Source organism: Neoarius graeffei, chromosome 2 (assembly GCF_027579695.1).
Source record: "Neoarius graeffei isolate fNeoGra1 chromosome 2, fNeoGra1.pri, whole genome shotgun sequence".
Taxonomy (NCBI): Eukaryota; Metazoa; Chordata; class Actinopteri; order Siluriformes; family Ariidae; genus Neoarius; species Neoarius graeffei.
Genome location: NC_083570.1, coordinates 123743663 through 123767831, shown reverse-complemented (window position 1 = coordinate 123767831; position 24169 = coordinate 123743663). Strand labels below are relative to the sequence as shown.

At 44.2% G+C, this 24169-nt stretch overlaps 2 protein-coding genes across 9 annotated transcripts in view; both read right to left on the bottom strand.

Annotated features, from left to right (window-relative positions):
• Positions 1-4054, bottom strand: part of LOC132875336 (interferon-inducible GTPase 5-like) — a 66082-nt gene extending 62028 nt beyond the window's left edge. The window contains exon 1 of the mRNA XM_060912098.1: positions 3944-4054. The gene's annotated coding sequence lies outside the window, so the exon portion shown is untranslated. The remainder of the gene's footprint in view (positions 1-3943) is intronic.
• The window catches only part of LOC132882239 (NACHT, LRR and PYD domains-containing protein 12-like), a 1431284-nt gene that overhangs the window by 768399 nt on the left and 638716 nt on the right, over positions 1-24169 (bottom strand). The window lies entirely within an intron of this gene.

Here is a 24169-nt window from a genome sequence, read left to right as displayed (position 1 = left end):
AGGTTTGTAGTTGTGTCATACTTTTTCCATTTTTGAATGATGGATTGAACAGTGCTTCTTGAGATGTTCAGAGCTTGGGATTTTTTTTTATAACCTAACCCTGCTTTAAACTTCTCCAGAACTTTATCCCTGGCCTGTCTGGTGAGTTCTTTGGTCTTCATGATGCTGTTTGTTCTTCACTGTTCTCTAACAAACCACTGAGGCCTTCACAGAACAAGTGTATTTATGCTGAGAGTAAATTACACACAATAGGACTCTGTTAACTAATTAGATGACTTCTGAAGGCAATTGATTGCACTGGATTGTATTTAGAGGTATCAGAGTACAGGGGGCTGAATACTAATGCACACCACATTTTTCAGATTTTTTGTTTAAAATTTTGAAGACCATTTATCATTTTCGTTTCACTTCACAATTATGTGCTACTCTGTGTTGGGCTATCACATAAAATCTCAATAAAAAACTTTTAAGTTTGTGGTTGTAAGGTGGAAAAATGTGAAAAAGTTCAAGGGGTATGAATACTTTTTCAAGGCACTGTATGACTGAGACCTAATGGTGAAAATGAAAGAGGAGTTTATTTTTCCGATAAACATCCTGTTGTACTTTTGGAGAATTTCAGTTGACACTCCTGTTGTAAAGGGTGTTACAAACTCTTAGAAATCCTGAAAGGGCTTGGAGACGTTTACTGGATATAATCTGGGCTGGAAAATGTCTGTTTCAGAAGATTGTTTTCTCGCTCCATGTTTATGACCAGGGCTGAGGGGGACAATATGGAGGACAGGAGAACTTTTGTGATGGTAGAGTAGCCTGAATCCCAAAACAGTGAGGAATTTCAATATATATACCATATATACACTTCATGAATATCTATATAATTACAAAAATAGATATATACTACACACCATATATATACACACTTCCTAAATATCTATATAAATATTTAATTACAAAATATATACTACATTCCATATATACACTTCACAAATATCTATATAAATATATAATTACAAAAAATATACTATATACCATATATACACTTCATAAATATCTACTATATAAATATATAATTACAAAAATAAATATCTACTACATACCTATCCCTGTAAATATGAATATATAAACTATCCCCATAAATAAATACATACCATATATACCATATACTAAATTAGTTCTAATATAACAATCAACTCTATTCTATTTATCCCTCATCATCCTCCATTGACATACTTCCTCTTCTATATACTTGTTTAAAAATATTTTTTGTACCTTCTTTTAAACAGATTTATATTTGCACTTTGTTTTATTTCTGTCTCCAGTCTGTCCCATAAAGTCACCCCACAGCTTGATACTCACATGCTTTTCATATTTGTTCGAACCTTTGGTTTTTTAAAATTTAGGTCTCCCCTTAGATTATATCCCCTCTCTCTCTCACTAAACATTCCTTGTATATTTTTTGGCAATAGATTATTTCTTACTTTGTACATTATTTGTGCTGTTCTGAATTTGACCAGATCCATAAATTTCAACATGTGTGATTTTATGAATAGTGAGTTTGTGTGATCTCTGTATCCTGTTTTGTTTATTGTCCTTATTGCTCTTTTCTGTATTGTACATATCGGCTGCAGAGTGCTTTTGTAGGTGTTTCCCCAGACTTCGACACAGTAAGTCAGATATGGCAAAAATAATGAGTAATATAGAGTATACAAAGATTTGCAATCAAGAATATCTTTTGTTTTCCACAGAATTGCTGAGCACTTTGCCAGTTTTGCTCGTATGTATCCTACATGAGGTTTCCAGCAGACTTTATGATCTAAAATCACACCAAGAAATTTAATTTCCTGTACCATTTCTATCTTAGGATTGTCTATTATCAATTCTACATTACAATCTATTTTGTGTCTCCCAAACAACATGATCTTTGTTTTGCTTAGATTTAATGATAATTTATTTTTGTCAAACCATAGTTTTAGTTTATTTATTTCAGTTGTGATTATCTCTAAAGTCTGCTGCAAATTCTCACCGGAACAAAAAATATTGGTGTCATCTGCAAACAAAACAAATTTCAGTACTCGCAAAATTCTACATATGTCATTAATATATAATATGAATAATTTCAGACCTAATATTGACCCCTGTGGTACCCCGCATGTACAGTAATGTTCATGAAATCAGATTTATGGTCACCTATCTGCACAAACTGTTGCCTGTTTCTTAGATAGCTCGACAGCCAGCTCCACCCAACACCACACTTTTCTAGTTTACTTAATAACATACTTGTTAGGGTTTTGCTGGGATTCAAACCTGGTTCGCTGGTGTGATAATCCAGCAAACCCCCACTAGGCCACCAGGGGGATGACTCAAATGCAGAGGCGTGAGGTGGAAGTAGAAAAAGTATCAAAAGATTGTCAAAATTTATTTAAATAAATTATTTAATTTTAAAATTAAATAAATCAAAATTTATTTACAATATTTACACTATTAACAATCCAAGGCAAAAACAAAAGTATAATCCAAATGCTTAGAAGATAACCAGGAAAAAAACAAAAGTTCAAAGAAACAAAGAGCCAAAAAAAAACAGAAAAGAAGAGGCAAAAATACAAATGCTGAGAGGATCCAAAATGGTAAACACAAAGTCCAAAAGAAAGCAAAGTACAAAAACCACAAAGCCACGGGCGAGGAAATCGGAACAGAGGTTACTGGAGCTAAACATAACAGCACAAAGACTCCGTGACAAGAGGACTGAACTCAGGGGTATAAATACACAAACTAATTAAGGACAGGGCGGGGCAGGAAACAGGCAATAAGACAAAAACAAAACACAGACACAGTGGTGACCTCTAGAGGCCCAAAACAAACATGGCCAGAAAAGGAAATAACAGTGGCCTCTAGAGGCCAAAACAGTCCCAGTCCTAGCAATACTATGATCAATGGTATCGAATGCTTTTTTTAGGTCCACAAATACTCCAATTGCTATTTTTTTATTGTCTATACATTTTGTGATTTCCTCTATTAGTTCCATTAGTGCCATCGATGTTGATCTGTCCGTTCTGAATCCATATTGACTGTCTGTAAGGAGGTTGTGTTTTTCAATGAATTTGTCCAGTCTATCTGAAAAAAGTTTTTCGAGTATTTTGGAGAATTGGGGGAGTAAAGAAACAGGCCTGTAGTTTGTGAAATGGTGTCTATCTCCGGTTTTAAACAATGGTATCACTTTTGCAATTTTCATTTTGTCTGGAAATGTACCTGATTGAAAAGATAAATTGCAGATGTGGGTGAGTGGTTTCACAATTCCCTCAATAACTGTCTTTACTGTTAACATGTTTATATCATTCCAGTCTGTAGAGGTTTTGTTTTTACATTTTCTTACAATTTGGATAATTTCTTCCTCATCAGCTGCAGTTAGAAAAATTGTACTTGGATTTCTATCCCCCATATCTTCTATGTCCCCACATTGTGTTGTCTTGGGTTCCTTTATTTTTGCCGCTAAATTTGGTCCCACATTTACAAAGAATTGGTTAAAACCATTCACCACATCACCACACCATGTAATTTAACGTTGAAAAAAAATCGTGACATCTTTATTGTCTCTTGGTAGTACATGTTCTGAATTTTCTGTTTTAAAGTTTAATTCAGTTCAGTTTTACTTGTAAAATATCAGGTGGAAAAGACATGAGTAATTGTACTGAGGTACTACACTTGAATATTATTTTTGTCATATTGATACTTGAGTATTTTTGAAACTGAATCCTTGTATGTTTTCTTTAATGATTACATTTCTCAGTACAATGTTAATAGCTGGCACAGAGACAGGACATTGTCACAAAACAGCTTGACTTCTGCCCGTATTCCCACGAGTACAACAGTATAACAGGGCAATAGTGAAAATATTCAGTTGTTCACTTTAAATGAAACCTGCTTGTAAATATTGAAAGAATAAACTCACCTATCTATGAAACCCTCTAATGGCGTGATGTCACAGTTCCTCTGTCTGAAAGTTTACTCTGTGCCTCATACGTGTCCTAACCTGTTAGATCACTGTTGTGTTCTGCTCATGTGCGCTGCTTGTCAAGCCACAAGGGTAGAGGTTCAGCCCATAACAGCAAAATCATCAGCATAATATGCAGATGCTGTACACATCTGTATGAGGGTGATGCAACAGGCCATGAATGAAATCACTTGTTTAATCTAATCAAATTAAAATTTATTTGTCACATACACAATCATACACTGTAAAAAAAAAAAGTTACGCCAACTTAAAAATTCAAGGCAACTGACTGCACAGGGACTTGTCCAGGATGTACCCCGCCTTTCGCCCGTAGTCAGCTGGGATAGGATCCAGCTTGCCTGCGACCCTGTAGAAGGATAAAGCGGCTAGAGATAATGAGATGAGATGATATGACTGCACAGGATTTTTGAGTTTATGTGACAACTAAGATTTTTAAGTTTTGAAGAAAGTTGTGCCAACTTATACTTTTGGTCTCAGATAACTTAGCCTTCATATTCACACAAACTTAATTTTTTCAGTTTTACATGATAAGAATTCAACTTTAAGGCCTTTAATCTTTCATCCAAGTAAAAACTTCAAAATTTGAGTTCAATTTTCTTTTTATCCCACAATAAAACAAATAACAATCCAGTTCAAATAGCATGTTTATTTTAACATGATGGTAGCACAACTGCTATAAAACTGTAGTGGCAGTGCTTTTTTGTTAAGTCACACATTCACTTATTTTCAGCCTGAAGCTAATTTGACAAACGAAATGTGCAAACAATTCAGTACCAGCCAATTAAAGTGCTATGAATGGCATACAATGGTGTACTTGGATGAAAGATTAGTGGCCTTAAAGTTGAATTCTTATCATGTAAAACTGAAAAAATTAAGTTTGTGTGAATATGAAGGCTAAGTTATCTGAGACCAAAAGTATAAGTTGGCACAACTTTCTTCAAAACTTAAAAATCTTAGTTGTCACATAAACTCAAAAATCCTGTGCAGTAAGTTGCCTTGAATTTTTAAGTTGGCGTAACTTTTTTTTTTTTTTACAGTGTACAGAGTATGGCATGCAGTGAAATGCTTATCGCAGTGTTCCTAATCTGGTAAGATAATAATCTGATCATCTTTTTTTGGATGCAAACCTGGTTTAGGGACATTTCTGAGGCCACACCCATACGTACACAGCACTTTCAGTCCAAAACATGCCGAAAGAGTCTGAGAGGAAACCTAAACCAGTTAAACCAGCACAATCCTGCATTGCTTTCGGACCAGATCTTATTTTTACAGATTGTCAACTTTCTCAAGTATGTAACATAGGAACCCTATTTTGGTTTTCAGAATTATGTCACTGGGGTAAGAGCTGGTCAAATAGTTGAGAAATTCATGCACAACCATGCAGCTATGGTACTGAACGTTACTAACTCCATTTCCAGAAAAGTTGGGATATTTTCCAAAATGTGAGAAGAACAAAAATCTGTGATTTGTTAATTCATGTGAACCTTTATTTAACTGACAAAAGTATAAAGAAAAGATTTTCAAGAGTTTTACTGACCAATGAGGAAGTCAGTGTCTAGCTGTACGTCGCTCTGGATAAGAGCATCAGCTAAAAGCCTGTAATGTAATGTAACTGTAGGGAGAGGTGGGACACTGAGGCACTCGGACAGGAGGCTTTGGTACTTTGACACCTTTTATTCCAGTTTTTCACTTTTCAATGGAAAAAATAAAGTCTTTCTCTCTCTCTCACACACACACACACACACACACACAGAACACGAGGCGCAGGGAAGCACTCTCTTACTTCTCTCTTCTTCACACTTTAATCTGCTCCCTGTCGCTGGGAAAACACACAGCACATTAATTATACATAGGTGCAATCACTCTGCCACTCATCTTGCCTGGCTTTGCTCTCCATTCAAACCGGTCCTCAACCACGCCCCCGCTACCACATATCCCCTCCACCTGACCTGCAGCTGACCCCCACACCCAAATGGGAGTGGTAGTTTGCCACCACCATCTGTGCCCCCGTCCTGTGGACCACCTCAAACTTAAAAGGCTGGAGAGCAGAGACAGGTGAATGTTTTATCTTGTTCCAGGTGTCCTGCCATAGGGTTATAATGAGCTGCATGGAATACGAATTCCCTGTGGCTCTTTAGGACCAACAACTGTGTCACTTTTTTGCCGGTCTGAGTGTCATGTGTCACTCAGTACAGTCTATCCTTAATTATTGAAAAGTACGGCCAACTTGCTGTAAGGTAGTGCGCTTCAGATTTGCATAGACCAGCCTGTTGTCAATGGGCACTTGCTGGGCCGCGAGCTATGCTTTGCTGGTGAAGAGCAGCAGTAGGTGAGCCACTTGCTGTTTGTCCAGCCATCCGCACAACTCGCTTGAAGACTGCTATGAAGGCCTCAGGGTCATTGTGCAGCCCCATTCTCATGAGGGTGACATGGGGGAAGCTTGCTGACTCTGTGGCTGGCACACCTGCAGGTGGGATGAGATGCAGGAGCACCTGACAGTCCTGCTGGGACAGCATCACAACCAGTGCCTGGAGCTGGTTCTGCTGGGCAGCGGTGATGGCATGGACAAGCTCCTTGAACAGGGAAGGCTCCATGATGGTGGTTTGCTTCAGCGTTCCTGGGTTTTGGCACCAGTGTAATACTCTTGTAGGGAGAGGTGGGACACTAAAGCACTTGGACAGGCATGTACTGTACTTTGGCACCTTTTATGCAAACTTTTCAGCTTTCAATGGAAAAAATAAAGTTTCGCATTGTTACGGGGTTGTTGGTTTGTTTTTTTTCCCCTTTTTGTCTGCGTGCCTGTAGGTGGAGTTTGGGCATGGCTGACAGGTGGACTGCGTTTGCGGGGATTGGTCGTCTGGTATAAATACCGCCCCTCATCCAAGATGGCGGTCTATTCTCTCTCTCTCTCTCTCTCTCTCTTTCTCACCTGGACTTCCCAGGGGCAGACGCGCTGGCACACTCGCGCCTCATGTTTTTCTTTAATATTATTTATATAGTTGAATTTGTTAGTGTTTCTTTTCGTTTTGTTATCTCTTGTCAAACCTGTTGTCCCTGGTGACTAATTTCTGCTTGTTACTAGTGTCAGCTAGTAAGTGTAGGTAAGGAACAAAGCGGAAGACTCACATTTTGATTTGCGTCACTGCACCTGTGCAGTGGGAGCACGGGAGCAAGGGCAGTGTAAACATCTAGCAAGTCAGTTGTAGGTTTTCTTTGATCTTTTTCCTATTTTTCTATCCTTAGTCACCTGGGTTTGTTTTAGTTTTTTTTTGTGCTTGATTTTATGCTTTTAAACATCTTGAGTAAACGAAAAAGCTTTTTCCCCTACAACAATGTTTGACTCTTTTGTTATGATGTCCTAGATTTATTTGTGTTAAGGTTGGACATTGTAACAAATGGGGGCTCGTCCGGGAGATGTTCATTTAGTAATTTTTGCGGTGCGTTTTTCATTATTCTAATTATAGCCGTGTATGTTTCGTCTTTTGATGTATTGATTTATTGGTGCGGTTTTTGTCAAATTGTTTTAGTGTGTCCAGCGCTGTCTTTTTTTTTTTTTTTCCTCTGGTCACGACTTTTTTTTTCGCTTGCTGTTTCTCTGGCTGTTCTCTTGCAATGTCTAGTTTAGAGGACTTTATTGCTTCTCCAACCATTGAGGCCTTGTCTGACGCTACTCGCGATGGACTTATTATGATCGTAGGGCATTACAAGGTTGAGGTGCGAGGTAGTCCATCAAAAGCAGAACTGTTGGCTAAACTAACAGATTTTTTGTCTGCCCAGGGTGTTTTCGGTGAAGCCGGAAAAATCTCTCCTGAAGTTGGTGGTGCACCTGCAACAGCTGATCGCCCAGCCACGCTGTAGCTTTCCCTAGGTGTGGGTGGAGCACAGAGGACGGCAGGACAGAGATCAGGTTCAACAAATAGTTTTATTGCTTCCACTTTTCAGGGAACACAATCTGTTTAACACAGACACACGCACACACACACATCAGGTGTCTGGTTCGGGAGAGATCTCCTCTGCTCTCGCTCTCCCTCCCTAAATAGGGCGCGGTCCCTGGGAAGACACACAAACACAGGTTAATTGCTCTCAGGTGAAGTGATTCTGCCACTTACCTTCCCTGACTCCGCCCTCCTGTCACAGACCGGTGCTTGACCACGCCCCCGCTGCCACATACCCCCACCGCCCGACTCAGGCCAGGCAGCCGTCCGGCCCGCAGCCGACTCCCCCCCCCCCCCCCCTTGACGGGAGAGGAAGTCCGCCACGACCATCTGCGCCCCCGGCCTGTGGACCACCTTGAAATTAAAGGGTTGGAGCGCCAGATACCAACGGGTGATCCGCGCGTTGGCATCTTTCATGCGGTGGAGCCACTGGAGGGGCGCGTGGTCCGAACAGAGGGTGAAAGAGCGCCCCAGCAGGTAGTACCGGAGGGCGAGGACCGCCCATTTGATCGCCAGGCACTCCTTTTCAATCGTGCTGTAGCGCCCCTCACGCACTGACAGCTTCCGGCTGATGTATAGGACCGGGCGATCCTCCCCCTCCACCTGCTGGGACAAAACGGCCCCCAGCCCTCTGTCCGACGCATCCGTCTGTAACATAAAAGGGAGAGAGAAGTCAGGGGAGTGTAAAAGTGGCCCCCCACACAGTGCAGCCTTTACCTCCGAGAAAGCCCGCTGGCACTGCTCCGTCCACTGGACCGGATCTGGCGCCCCCTTTTTAGTGAGGTCAGTCAGCGGGCTGGTGACGTCCGAATAATTAGGTATAAACCTACGATAGTAGCCAGCCAGCCCCAGGAACTGTCTCACCCCCTTTTTGGTCTTGGGCCTCGGGCAGGCCGCAATCGCTGCTGTCTTATTAATTTGGGGACGCACCTGCCCGTTGCCCAAGTGGAAGCCCAGATACCGTACTTCCACCCGCCCAATCGCACACTTCTTTGGGTTGGCCGTGAGTCCCGCCCGTCTCAGCAACCTAAGGACGGCCCTCAGGTGTTGCAGGTGCCGCTGCCAGTCGTTACTATAAACGATAATGTCGTCCAGGTAGGCGGCCGCATAGGTGGCGTGGGGCCGGAGGACCCGGTCCATCAGCCGCTGAAACGTAGCGGGCGCCCCAAACAGCCCAAACGGAAGTGTGACGAACTGGTGTAAGCCGAACGGTGTGGAAAAGGCCGTTTTCTCCCGGGATAATGGAGTCAAGGGGATCTGCCAATATCCCTTCGTTAAATCCAGTGTCGAGTAAAAGCGAGCCGTGCCTAGTCGATTGAGCAGCTCATCAATACGAGGCATTGGGTACGCATCGAATTTAGACACCGCGTTGACTTTTCTATAGTCCACACAGAACCGGACCGAGCCGTCGGCCTTGGGAACCAAGACCACCGGGCTGCTCCAGTCGCTGTGGGACTCCTCGACGATGCCCATTTCGAGCATGGCCTGAAGTTCTTCCCGAACCACCTTTTTTTTGTGTTCGGGTAGTCTATAAGGGCGGCTACGCACTACCACCCCCGGGGGTGTCTCTATGTGGTGTTCTATGAGGTTAGTGCGACCGGGCAGGGGCGAGAACACATCTGAAAACTCGGCCTGCAACTGGGCGACCTCCGTGAGTTGGGTCGGGGAGAGGTGGTCTCCACAGGGGACCGGAGAGGTACGTGATGCCAAATTCCCTTTTTGAACCTCCGGCCCCAGCTCTGCCTTCTCCGGAACTACCGACACCAACGCCACGGGGACCTCCTCGTTCCAGAGTTTGAGCAGATTGAGGTGGTAAATCTGTAGCGCCCCACCCCTGTCTGTTCGCCTCACCTCATAGTCGACGTCCCTGACTCGCCGTGTGACCTCAAAGGGTCCTTGCCACTTGGCGATTAATTTGGAGCTCGACGTGGGCAAGAGTACGAGTACTTTATCTCCCGGTGTGAACTTTCTAAGGCGCTTACCCTTGTTGTACAGGCGGGCTTGCCGTTCCTGGGCCTGCCGCAAATTCTCCTGAGTTAGGTGGGTGAGCGTGTGGAGTTTTGCGCGCAGGTCCATAACGTACTGAATTTCATTCTTACTTTGTGAAGGTCCCTCCTCCCAATTTTCCCGCAGCACGTCCAGGATGCCGCGCGGCTTACGACCATATAATAATTCGAACGGGGAGAACCCCGTGGAGGCTTGAGGGACCTCTCGCACTGAGAACAGCAAGGGTTCGAGCCACTTATCCCAATTACGTGCGTCCTCACTTACGAATTTCTTAATGATATTTTTGAGGGTGCGGTTGAACCGTTCTACTAAACCGTCCGTTTGTGGGTGATACACACTGGTGCGGATCGGCTTAATCCCCAATAACCCATACAGTTTGCGTAGTGTTCGTGACATAAACGTAGTGCCTTGATCAGTCAGAATCTCTTTCGGGATTCCAACTCGGGAGATGACGCGGAAGAGTGCCTCTGCAATACTGCGTGCTGAGATATTGCGCAGAGGCACTGCTTCCGGGTATCGCGTTGCATAGTCCACTAGAACTAATCTAAAGCGGTACCCTCGTGCTGACCGATCTAATGGCCCGACGAGATCCATCCCAATTCTTTCAAACGGGGTCTCGATTAACGGTAGAGGGCGCAATGGCGCTTTTGGAATGGCCGCTGGATTTACTAACTGGCATTCGCGGCATGCCGTACACCACCTACGGACATCGCCGCGAATCCCCGGCCAATAGAATCGGGCCATTATTCGGGCTAGTGTTTTATCCTGCCCTAAGTGTCCAGCCATGGGATTAAAGTGAGCCGCCTGGAATACCAATTCCCGGCGGCTCTTTGGAATCAAAAGCTGCGTGACTCGCTCTTTAGTTTGAGTGTCCTGCGTCACTCGGTATAACCTATCCTTCATAATCGCGAAGTAGGGGAAGGACGGGGTGGCGTTCGGCGGGAGCGTTTGACCATCGATTACTCTCACTTGGTCAAACGCATGCCGCAGAGTCTCGTCTCGCGACTGCTCCAATGGGAAATCCGCGAGGGATTCCCCAATAGAGAGAGGAGGAGCCGGTGGCTCCTCCCCCTGACGTGGAGATGACGTAGACGGCTCTGCGACAGCTGCTCCCACCAAAACGACACCGGGACCTCCCCCTGTCAACTGGCAGGACCCACTCTCTACTAGGCGCATCATTAAACCCCGAAATCCCGGCCAATCAGTCCCCAAAATTAACGAGTGGGTAAGGCGAGGATTAACCGCCACCTTCACTATAAATTTTTCCCCTCTGAAAATAATATGGACCGACACCAAAGGGTAGCTGTGAACATCCCCGTGCACACACAAAACCTTCACCCCTTGTGATCCCCCCAATGCCTTGTTTTGAACCAGGCTTTGGCGAATTGAGGTCTGATTACAACCAGAATCCACCAATGCCTGATATGTAGCTCCTTGGATACTCATCGGTATGCGATACGCTCCGGCCCGATCGAGGGCGGCCTCTGGCGCGTCGGGGATCCGAACCACCGCGCCCACTTCCATTGCTGTGCACTGCTGTTGAAGGTGGTCCAGTTCCCCGCAGCGCCAGCAAACCGGCCCGGGCTTCCCCTCTGCACCGGTGCTCTGGGGCTCACTCACCTGAGGTGGGGGAGAGACAGACACAGAAGGGAGAAACGGGAGGGCACCGTGGGTGCGGCGGGCCGGCAGGGGTGGTGCCGGCCCCCGCCTCCGCGGTGGGGGAATGGGGCGAGGACGGGACACAGAAGGAGGGGAGAGAGAGAGAGAAAGAGAAGAGGAGAGAAGCGATGTCGACATCTGCTGTCCTGCCGCCGAGACAGCCGCCAGATGATCCTCCGCCAGCTCGACTGCCTGATCCAGCGACGCCGGGCGGTGGCACTGGACCCACTCCGCGGCTCCTGCTGGTAAGCGGGCGATGAACTGTTCCAGTACCACCTGATCGACGATTCCCTCGGCGTCGCGATCTTCGGCCCTCAGCCACCGCCAGCAGGCGTCCCGGAGCTGCTGGCCGAACGCGAACGGGCTGCCGACTTCCTCCATCCGCAGCGCGCGGAAGCGCTGGCGCTGCTGCTCTGGCGTGCGCCCCACGCGCTGAAGGACAGCCCAGCGAAGGTCGGCGTAGGCCAGCCGGCGATCGGCGGGGAGCTGTAGTGCAGCCAGCTGCGCCTCTCCCGTCAGGAGGGGGAGGAGGCGCGCCGCGCGCTGCTCCATCGGCCACCCCGAGGCTTCAGCGACCTGCTCGAATAACGTGAAGAAAGCCTCGGGGTCATCCTGCGGGCCCATCTTAGTTAAGGTGAGGGGAAACGGGCCCGCGGCCGGAGCGCTGGTGGGCCCCGCAGACGCGAGGAGACGCCGGAACGCCTTGCGATCTTCTTGCTGGGCCAGCACCAGGGCATCGAAGCGCCGCTCTTGTTCCTTTCGGAGTGTGACGAGCGCCTGGTGCTGGCTTTGCTGAGCCGTGGCGAGGGCGTGGACCAGGTCGGTGAACGGGGAGGATTCCATGGGGCTGCTGGGTTGGTGCTCCATTTCCCGGGTTTCGGCACCACTGTAGCTTTCCCTAGGTGTGGGTGGAGCACAGAGGACGGCAGGACAGAGATCAGGTTCAACAAATAGTTTTATTGCTTCCACTTTTCAGGGAACACAATCTGTTTAACACAGACACACGCACACACACACATCAGGTGTCTGGTTCGGGAGAGATCTCCTCTGCTCTCGCTCTCCCTCCCTAAATAGGGCGCGGTCCCTGGGAAGACACACAAACACAGGTTAATTGCTCTCAGGTGAAGTGATTCTGCCACTTACCTTCCCTGACTCCGCCCTCCTGTCACAGACCGGTGCTTGACCACGCCCCCGCTGTCACACACGCCCTCTAAAGTTGAACTTGAACTCCGTCGACTACAGTTGAGGGAGAAGGAGATTGAATGAGAGTGTGAGAGAACATGACTAGAAGCAGACAGGCAAGTAGTTCGTGACCGAGAAAAGAGAGAGCATGAGCTTAAGATGAAAGATCTGGAGATGGCACAAGCCATTCGTTTGAAAGAGCTTGAATTTAAAGCTCATGAATCTGACTTTACAGTTCCCGCTGATCGTTTTGATGTCACTCGCAGTATTAGACTTGTCCCTCCATTTAATGAGAAGGAGGTCGATAAGTTCTTTGCTCATTTTGAGAGAGTCGCTACTGTTCTTAAATGGCCACGAGAAGTGTGGACAATGACTCTTCAAAGTATTTTTGTTGGCAAAGCGCAACAAGCATATTCGTCTTTGTCTTTGGAAGATGCTGCTGACTACGAGAAAGTTAAACAAGCAGTGTTGCGAATTTACTCTCTTGTTCCTCAAGCTTATAGGCAGAAATACCACAACTACCAAAAGTCCGAGTTGGTGACTTATGTTGAATTTGTTCGGGAAAAAGAATTGTTATTCGATTGTTGGCTTAACGCAGAAGATGTAACAACATTCGAGGGCCTTCGTAATTTAATAATTCTAGAAGATTTTAAGAGCTGTCTTCCCAAAAGTGTAGCCACGTTCGTCAGTGAACACAAAGATTTAAAGCCATCAAGCGCAGCAGTGCTGGCTGATGAATATGTGCTTGCACATAAAGGTGTGGTTCCTGGTCCTGGGCAATTCCATGTAAATGTCAACCTCTCCATGCAAAAATAAAGCAACATGTAATACATCAAAACCACTCCCAGAGATATCACCTAGGCCTGTATTTTACAGATGTGAATAAGTTGAACCAATTTGTCACAAGAATTGTTCCCTTCGCCTTAATATGTCAGTCTTTCTTTCTTATAATGTAAAACCCAAGCTAAAATCAACTTTGATCATGTACAATTCTATATTATTGCCACAAGCCACAGAAATGTATGCTAAAATCCACAAAACAGCAAAACAATAGCCATCCTAAATATTATTTAAGAACTTTGATAGTTTTAGCTGATATTTAGAGAGTTTTTCAAAGGGTTATGGTGGTTAAATTGCTGATTTTCTAAACATATGCCATGTCTATTTCAGACGTGTCACATCCATAACAGAATTTCGTCACATCCATAACGCTGACTTTTCCTTCCGAAACTCTGCATGAAATACAAAATATTTTAAACGAAGATTTTTTAATATTCACCTTGGACCCCTCTATCAAATGGATATCTCCATTTCGACATTAGGTTTATAATTTCACAGAGTTTGATAAAAATGTACAGTCACCCAAGAAAAGTGATACTTTTTCTGTCACATCCATAACGTATCTTTTATTGGCATTTTCTGGCATGCCCTAGATGTACTATGGGAATTGTTCTTGTTCTATCACTTCTCCAGTATGGTACAGCCTTAAAATATGCAGCACCTGTTTAAATACTGGGGGACAATAAAACATGCACTGGGTCATTTGTTGCCATTTTGAGTTCAAGTGTCACGTCCATAACGCTGGAATTGCTCTCCTATTAAGTTTCAAAGCAGCAACAGCTTTCAAAGGGGCTCGAAGACTGTTCAGGATACTGTAGTTGAAAATAGTCAAAATGACAATACAGTGACTCGTAAAAGTCATGTTCCTGTTTGCGGATACTGTAAAAAGCATGGACATGTACTTTCTGAGTGCTATTCATTGAAGCGCAAAAATAATGCTTCTTCCACTGCTTATAATAAATCTGGCTCTAGTTTGGGCCTATGTGTCTCTTCACCTAATTCTACCTCTGGAAAAGAGGAGAAAATAAGTCAGGCTTTTGCACCATTCATAATGGATGGTTTTGTTACTTTGCCTGCTGATCCCTCTGTGCGCATTCCTATTAAAATACTCCGCGACACAGCTGCCTCGCAAAGTTTTATTTTGGAGTATGTTCTGCCATTTAATGATGACTCCTATACTGGAGATAATGTACTTGTGCAGGGTTTTGAAATGGGTTATGTAAATGTTCCACTCCATGAGATTTCACTGTTCTCTAATTTGGTCACCGGTAAAGTCAAGGTGGGCATACGCCCCTCTCTTCCAATTAAAAATGTTTCGATGTTACTTGGAAATGATCTTGTGGGTGGCACTGTATTCCCTAGCCCTGTAGTTGGTCAGACTAGTGTTTCTCCTTGTCCTGACGATTTAACTGTGAAATTCCCTGAGGTTTTTCATGCGAATGTGGTAACACGCGCTATGGCGCATAAAGACAAAGAGACACGTCTTGAAGAATGCGACAATGAGTTTTTTGATCTAAGTGATTCTTTTATTGCTCACCCCCTTAATGTTATGTCCGGTGACAATAAGACTTCAAACATTGCTCAATTGTCTAAGGTGCCTTCTGTTATTAATTTGCCTCTCAGCAGCGAACAACTTGTTCTTGAACAAAAGAATGATCTTTCTCTTTCTTCTTTATTTGCTGAAGCTGTTCCTGAGAAGGACATTGAGTTTGTGTCTCACGGTTATTTTGTCCGTGAGGGAGTTTTGATGCGCAAATGGAGACCACTTACGGCCTCTGTAAAAGACGAGTGGCGTGTTGTTTATCAGGTTGTTGTTCCTCTGCCTTATCGAACTGAAGTTCTGTGTCTTGCACATGATCACCATTATGCTGGTCATTTAGGCATTAATAAAACAACGGACCGCATTACGCGTCATTTTTTTTTGGCCAGGTCTTAAGCGCGATGTTAAATATTGCAAGTCTTGTCATGTTTGTCAGGTTACAGGCAAGCCTAATCAGTTAATTCCTCCTGCTCCATTGCAGCCAATACCAGTCACGTCAGAGCCATTTGAATACGTGATTTTGGACTGTGTGGGTCAGTTACCGCGAACGAAGTCGGGTAATCAGTATCTGCTTACTATTATGTGCACTTTAACACGATTCCCCGAGGCCATACCTTTGAGAAAAATCACCGCTCCTGCCATCATCAAAGTTCTCCTGGTGTTTTTCTCGCTCTTTGGCCTTCCGAGAGTCATGCAAACCGATCAGGGCACTAATTTTATGTCTAAGGTGTTTAATCAGTCCATGCAGCAGCTAGGAATTAAGCACATCACCTCTAGCTGTTATCACCCACAGACACAAGGCGCCCTTGAGCGTTTTCACCAAACCTTAAAGTCTATGCTTCGTGCATATTGTTTTGAGTTTGAGCGCGATTGGGATGAAGGCGTTCCATTTGCTCTCTTTGCAGTCCGTGAGGTTGTCCAGGAATCTTTGGGTTTTAGTCCATCCGAACTTGTCTTTGGACATGCTGTTCGTGGACCATTGAAAATGCTCAAAGAATCCTGGTTGACGGAGACTACCTCTCACCACAGTCTTTCTGACTACGTTGCCAAACTTCGCTGCAGGTTACATCGAGCATGTGAACTCGCAAAATAGAATCTTGGTGTTTCTCAGAAGTGCATGAAAAAATGTTATGATCAGAAGGCTGTTGTACGAGAATTTAAACCTGGTGATCGGGTAATGGTATTACTCCCTATTCTTGGATCTGCTCTTCAATCACGCTACTCTGGCCCTTACGTTGTAGAACGCCGTGTGGGTGATGTTAATTATGTTATTGCTACAGCAGACAGAAGAAAAAGATCTTGCCTGTGTCACATTAATATGCTCAAACGCTACTGTGAGCGAAATGAAGTGTCTGAAGTTCGCGCACTGACTCGCAAATCTGTCAATGTTGATGATCCAGGTGTGGTGTTGTCCACCACACCTGGTGCTGAAATGTCTACTGCTTTGTCTGTGACTGTTCAACCTCACTTCCCTGTTTCAGCACCTCAGTTGAGTGGACCTGTTGTTTCTCCAGTTGAGGAGGATGTCCGTTGTCCCTCAGCTGAAGTGGTGGTGAGTAGGTTGAGAAATTCTGAGATTTTGCTGAATTTAAATTATTTTCTCTCTCACCTTCCTGATTCTGACCGTGGTGATTTGATGACTCTTATGTCTTGTTATGAAAATCTGTTCTCTGATGTTCCACTTCGAACTACTGTTATTTCTCATGATATTGATGTTGGTGATTGTAGGCCTATTAGCAGCACGCATATCGTGCAAATCCAGTTAAACATCTTCAACTTCAGAAAGAGGTGGAGTTTATGCTGGATAACGGTATTGCGGAGCCTAGCTTTAGCCTATGGAGCTCACCTTGCCTTCTGGTGCCAAAACCTGATGGCACTTCCAGATTTTGCACTGACTTTCGTAAGGTTAACGCCATTACCAAGCCAGATAGTTTTCCCTTACCACATATGGACGATTGTGTAGACCGTCCTGGTTCAGCAGTTTTTGTCAGTAAAATCGACCTTTTGAAAGGTTATTGGCAAATTCCATTGACTGATCGTGCTCAGGAAATTTCTGCCTTTGTAACACCTGACAGTTTCCTACAGTACACTGTAATGGCCTTTGGTCTTCGGAATGCGCCAGCCACCTTTCAGAGGTTGGTTAACCGAGTACTAGCTGGACTTTCCAACTGTGAGGCCTATCTTGATGATCTGGTGGTATATAGTGCCACCTGGCTTGAACATGTTGACCATTTAAAATCTGTGTTTGAAAGACTGTCTGATGCAAACCTGACTATAAATTTGGCTAAGTGTGAGTTCGGCCAAGCTACAGTGGTCTATCTAGGTAAAGTGGTTGGTGGTGGTATGGTACGCCCTATACATTCTAAAGTCGAGGCTATCTTGACCTATCCTGCCCCAACATCACGCCGTGAACTTAGGAAGTTTCTTGGTATGGTTGGTTACTACCGATCATTCTGCCGAAATTTTTCAGTAGTGGCCGCGCCGCTCACTGACCTTCTCAGTACTAAACGGGTGTTTTTGTGGACTGATGAAGCTCAGTTAGTGTTTGACTCTGTTAAAGCATTGCTCACTACTGCTCCTGTGCTCGCCGCTCCCAATTTTTCTGTTCCTTTTGCTCTTTCTGTTGATGCTAGTGATTTGGGGGCTGGTGCAGTACTAATGCAGTGTGGAGAAGATGGTTTGGAACATCCTTTGTGTTTTTTCTCACGTAAATTTAATGCTCATCAACGTGCTTACTCCACGATTGAAAAAGAAGCTCTTGCTTTGGTGTTGGCACTTCAACATTTTGAGGTCTATGTAGGTGGTGTTGCGCAGGCAGTTACTGTCTACACAGATCACAACCCGCTGACTTTTTTAGACCGGATGCGCAATCAGAACCATCGTTTGATGCGCTGGAGTCTAATCTTGCAAGGCTTTAATATCAATATTGAACATATATGTGGTCGTGACAACGTTGTGGCTGATGCACTTTCTCGTGCATAGAGTTAAAAACTTAGAGAATGTGTTAACTCTAGTTTGAAGATAAATAAATTGTGGGTGAAATGTATGTAGGCCTATTTATGATTCTAAAGTGTCTTCTAGCTAAGCATTCTACATTCTTTAGCGGGACCTTTAGATTAGTATTTTACCCTCTGTTTATCTTTTGTATGTAATTGTAAATATTTTGTTCATTGGTTATTCTTGTTTAACCCCCAATTTATTTCTTTAAGGGTGGGGGTGTTACGGGGTAGTTGGTTTGGTTTTTTTCCCCTTTTTGTCTGCGTGCCTGTAGGTGGAGTTTGGGCATGGCTGACAGGTGGACTGCGTTTGCGGGGATTGGTCGTCTGGTATAAATACCGCCCCTCATCCAAGATGGCGGTCTATTCTCTCTCTCTCTCTCTCTCTCTCTCTTTCTCACCTGGACTTCCCAGGGGCAGACGCGCTGGCACACTCGCGCCTCATGTTTTTCTTTAATATTATTTATATAGTTGAATTTGTTAGTGTTTCTTTTCGTTTTGTTATCTCTTGTCAAACCTGTTGTCCCTGGTGACTAATTTCTGCATGTTACTAGTGTCAGCTAGTAAGTGTAGGTAAGGAACAAAGCGGAAGACTCACATTTTGATTTGCGTCACTGCGCCTGTGCAGTGGGAGCACGGGAGCAAGGGCAGTGTAAACATCTAGCAAGTCAGTTGTAGGTTTTCTTTGATCTTTTTCCTATTTTTCTATCCTTAGTCACCTGGGTTTGTTTTAGGGGTTTTTTGTGCTTGATGTTATGCTTTTAAACATCTTGAGTAAACGAAAAAGCTTTTTCCCCTACAACAGTGTTTGACTCTTTTGTTATGATGTCCTAGATTTATTTGTGTTAAGGTTGGACATTGTAACACGCATGCACACATACAAAACAATGCACAGGAAAGTACTCTCCTTCTCTCCTCTCCACCCTTTTATCCACTCCCTGCCACTGGGAAAACGCACACAGCACATTAATTCACACAGGTGCAATACTCTGCCACTTCCCCTCCCCGGTTTTGCTCTCCATTCACAAACTGGCTTGACCACGCCCTTGCTGCCACAGTAACTTGTTTGTGTTTTGTAAATATAAATTAAGTTATAATTTGATGTCTGCAACACACTAAAAAAAAAGCTGGGACAGAGGCATTATTACCATTGTATTACATCACCTTTCCTTTAACCCTCACCAGTACACATGCCCAGACTGATTAATTTGTACACTTGGGGTCCACAGGGACCCCAACACTATTTCATGTACTTTGTGTCTATATTCAGTAGACAACTGCCTCAAAATTTGTTTGAATAATGTGTGAACTTGTAAGTCCACAAAAAATTGCTGATTATAATGATTTCATCCATCCATCCATCCATCCATCCATCCATCCATCCATCCATTATCTGTAGCCGCTTATCCTGTTCTACAGGCTCGCAGACAAGCTGGAGCCTATCCCAGCTGACTATGGGTGAGAGGTGGGGTACACCCTGGACAAGTCACCAGGTCATCGCAGGGCGACACACAGAGACACACAACCATTCACACTCACATTCACACCTACAGTCAATTTAGAGCTACCAATTATCCGAACCTGCATGTCTTTGGACTGTGGGGGAAATCGGAGCACCTGGATGAAACCCACGCAGACACAAGGAGAACATACAAATCAAGGAAAAAAGAAATACACAATATTTTCACATTTTTTACTTTACTTTTTCCACAAATTTTTGTGCTACATCAAGTCTAAAGAAGGGCGTTGTCACATCCTAGTGCTACTTTGATGATAAGGTAGAAGAAAATATAATAAAGATGTACAGGTAAAGCATATATTTGACTGATTTATCAAAATTACCCTACTGAGCATTGGGGTCCAGGTGGACCCCACAATAATAGCATGATAGTTAAGGTCCAGTTGGGCAGTTTTTCAACTACAGAATCACTTGGCTATCAATTCACGTGGGTACGAAGATGAATTTCACTCGAGCAAAAAATCAGAGTGCATGTCTCACAATATTTAGACACACTCATCACAACAAACACTTGGAGTAGAATGGTCTTTGCAGACATTGCCACAGATAGTACAACATTACTGGGGCGCACAGACAATGGAACACAGCAGGATCTAGCAGGGCAAAGCAAAGGCACATGGAGGGTGCTAATTGCAAGCTCTCTCCTTTTTTTTAACCTCCTTGTTATCTGTGACAAACTATACTAAAATAGTGAAATGAATCCTGTTAATGTTGATGAGTATATTGTTTGAATAAAGTGTGGCTAAAAATAGTTGAAAATTAGAGTCTCTGGCTGGGGTCCACATGGAACCCAAATGAAAATCTATTATAGAAATTCTATAAATGCGTGCAACGCAATAATCTCTAGTGTGTGGAGTGACAACCTGGTGAGTGACAACTACCTAATATAGCAGACAAAAAAAAATTGGTAACATAAAAAATATTACAAAATACACAGTGCTGGGGTCCGCGTGGACCCCAAGTGTACTGATCAGGGTTAATAGTACTTTTTTAATCATATGCGATCTGAAGATACTAATTGTTGCAGTTTTAAAATTGGAATTTTTGTCCATTCTTGCTTGATACAAGACTTTAGCTGCTCAACAGTCCGTGGTTGTCGTTGTCTTATTCTCCTCTTCATGATGCACCATACATTCTCAATAGGAGACAGATCTGGACTGGCAGCAGGCCAGTCAAACACACACACTCTGTGTCTATGAAGCCACGGTGTTGTAGCCCATGCAGAATGAGGCTTGGCATTGTCCTGCTGAAATAAGCATGGACTTCCTGAGAAAATATGTTGCTTTGATGAATATGTCTGTCTCAAATCCCAATACAATGTCTTGCAAAAGTATTCATCCCCTTTGTGTTTGTCCTGTTTTGTTGCATTAAAAGCTGGAATTAAAATGAATTGTGGGGGGGTCAGCAACATTTGATTTACACAACAGGCCTACAAATGTAAAGGTGCAAATTGTTGTTTTATTGTGATACAAGCAACAATTAAGCTGAAAAACCAGGAATCTGGAGTGTGTATTAAAAAAATCTCCTTCTCACCCCCAGCAGGGGGGTGGTATCCATGTCATCTTCAAGCTCGGGTCCTCTACCAGAGGCCTGGGAGTTTGAGGGTTCTGCGCAGTATCTTCGATGTTCCTAGTACTACGCTCTTCTGGACTGAGGCTTCAGATGTTGTTCCTGGGATTTGCTGGAGCCACTCTCCCAGTTTGGGGGTTACTGCCCCAAGTGCCCCCACTACCACGGGACCACGCAACCCTTGACCTTCCACATCCGTTCCAGCTGCTCTTTCAACGCTTGATGTTTCTCATGTTCCTTCTTCCTGATGTTGGCGTCAGCTGGGATCGCCACATCTATCACCACCACCCTCTTCTGCTCTTTGTCCACCACCACTATGTCTGGTTGGTTAGCCAGGATCTGTTTGTCAGTCTGGAAGCTGAAGTCCCACAGAACCTTGGCCCTGTTGTTCTCAGCCACCTTCTGTGGTATGGCCCATTGGGACTTGGGTACTTCTATTCCATACTGGTTGCAGATGTTCCTGTATACTATCCCAGCCACTTGGTTGTGCCCCTCCATGTACGCTGATTCAGCTAGCATCTTACACCCTGCTACTATGTGCTGGACTGTTTCAGGGGCTTCTTTGCACAGTCTGCATCTTGGGTCTGATCTACTCTGGTAGATCCTGGCCTCTATGGCTCTTGTGCTTATGGCCTGTTCTTGTGCTGCCATGATTAGTGCCTCTGTGCTGTCTGTCGGTCCTGCATTATCCAGCCACTGGTAGGATTTCTTGTTATCAGCCACTTCCTCTATCTGACAGTGGTACATGCCATGTAGGGGTTTGTCCCTCCAGGTTGTCTGTTCCTCCTCCTCCTCTGCGCTCTCATCAGGGTTCTGCTGCCTGAGACATTCACTTAGCAGTTCATCCTTTGGGGCCATCTTTCTGATGTATTCTCGGATTTTCGATGTTTCATCCTGGACCATGGTCTTGACGCTTACTAGCCCTCGGCCTCCCTCTTTCCGCTTAGTATATAGTCTCTGGGTGCTGGACTTGGGGTGGAACCCTCCATGCATGGTGAGGAGCTTTCTAGTCTTGATATCTGTGGCTTCTATCTCCTCCTTTGGCCAGTTTATGATACCAGCGGGGTATCTGATGACTGGTAGTGCATACATGTTGATGGCTTGGACCTTGTTCTTACCATTCAGCTGACTTTTCAGGACCTGCCTTACTCTCTGGAGGTATTTGGCTGTGGTTGACTTCCTTGTGGCCTCTTCATGGTTTCCATTAGCCTGTGGGATGCCAAGGTACTTGTAGCTGTCTTGGATATCACCTACAGTGGTGCTTGAAAGTTTGTGAACCCTTTAGAATTTTCTATATTTCTGCATAAATATGGCCTAAAACATCATCAGAGTTTCACACAGGTCCTAAAAGTAGATAAAGAGAACCCAGTTAAACAAATGAGACAAAAATAGTATACTTGGTCATTTATTTATGAAGGAAAATGATCCAATATTACATATCTGTGAGTGGCAAAACTATGTGAACCTCTAGGATTAGCAGTTAATTTGAAGGTGAAATTAGAGTCAGGTGTTTTCAATCAATGAGATGACAATCAGGTGTGAGTAGGCACCGTGTTTTGTTTAAAGAACAGGGATCTATCAAAGTCTGATCTTCACAACACATGTTTGTGGAAGTGTATCATGGCATGAACAAAGGAGATTTCTGAGGACCTCAGAAAAAGTGTTGTTGATGCTTGTCAGGCTGGAAAAGGTTACAAAACCATCTCTAAAGAGTTTGGACTCTACCAATCCACAGTCAGACAGATTGTGTACAAATGGAGGAAATTCAAGACCATTGTTACCCTCCCCAGGAGTGGTCAACCAACAAAGATCACTCCAAGAGCAAGGCATGGAATAGTCAGCGAGGTCACAAAGGACCTCAGGGTAACTTTTAAGCAACTGAAGGCCCCTCTCACATTGGCTAATGTTAATGTTCATGAGTCCACCATCAGGAGAGCACTGACCAACAATGGTGTGCATGGCAGGGTTGCAAGGAGAAAGTCACTGCTCTCCAAAAAGAACATTGCTGCTCATCTGCAGTTTGCTAAAGATCACATGGACAAGCCAGAAGGCTATTGGAAAAATGTTTTGTGGATGGATGAGACCAAATAGAACTCTTTGGTTTAAGTGAGAAGCGTTATGTTTGGAGAAAGGAAAACACTGCATTCCAGCATAAGAACCTTATCCCATCTGTGAAACATAGTGGTGGTAGTATCATGGTTTGGGCCTGTTTTGCTGCGTCTGGGCCAGGACGGCTTGCCATCATTGAGGGAACAATGAATTCTGAATTATACCAGCAAATTCTAAAGGAAAATGTCAGGACATCTGTCCATGAACTGAATCTCAAGAGAAGGTGAGTCATGCAGCAAGACAATGATCCTAAGCACACAAGTTGTTATGCTGATGACACACAGTTGTATGTCTCTGCAAATCCTGATGAGAGACACCAGCTTAATAGAATTGAGGAATGTGTTAAGGACATTAGACACTGGATGCTTATTAATTTCCTTCTGCTTAACTCTGACAAGACTGAAGTACTTGTACTAGGACCACATACAGCTAGAAGTAAGTTTTCTGATTACACAGTAACTCTGGATGGCCTTTCTGTTTCTTCACGTGCAGCAGTAAAAGACCTTGGAGTGATTATTGACCCCAGTCTTTCATTCGAAACTCACATTGATAACATCACCCAGATAGCTTTCTTTCATCTCAGAAATATTGCAAAGATAAGAAATTTAATGTCATTGCATGATGCAGAAAAACTAGTCCATGCTTTCGTTACCTCCAGGTTGGATTATTGTAATGCCTTACTGTCTGGATGTTCAAATAAGTGCATAAACAAGCTCCAGTTAGTTCAAAATGCAGCAGCAAGAGTCCTTACTAGAACTAGAAAATATGACCACATCACCCCTGTCTTATCCACACTGCATTGGCTCC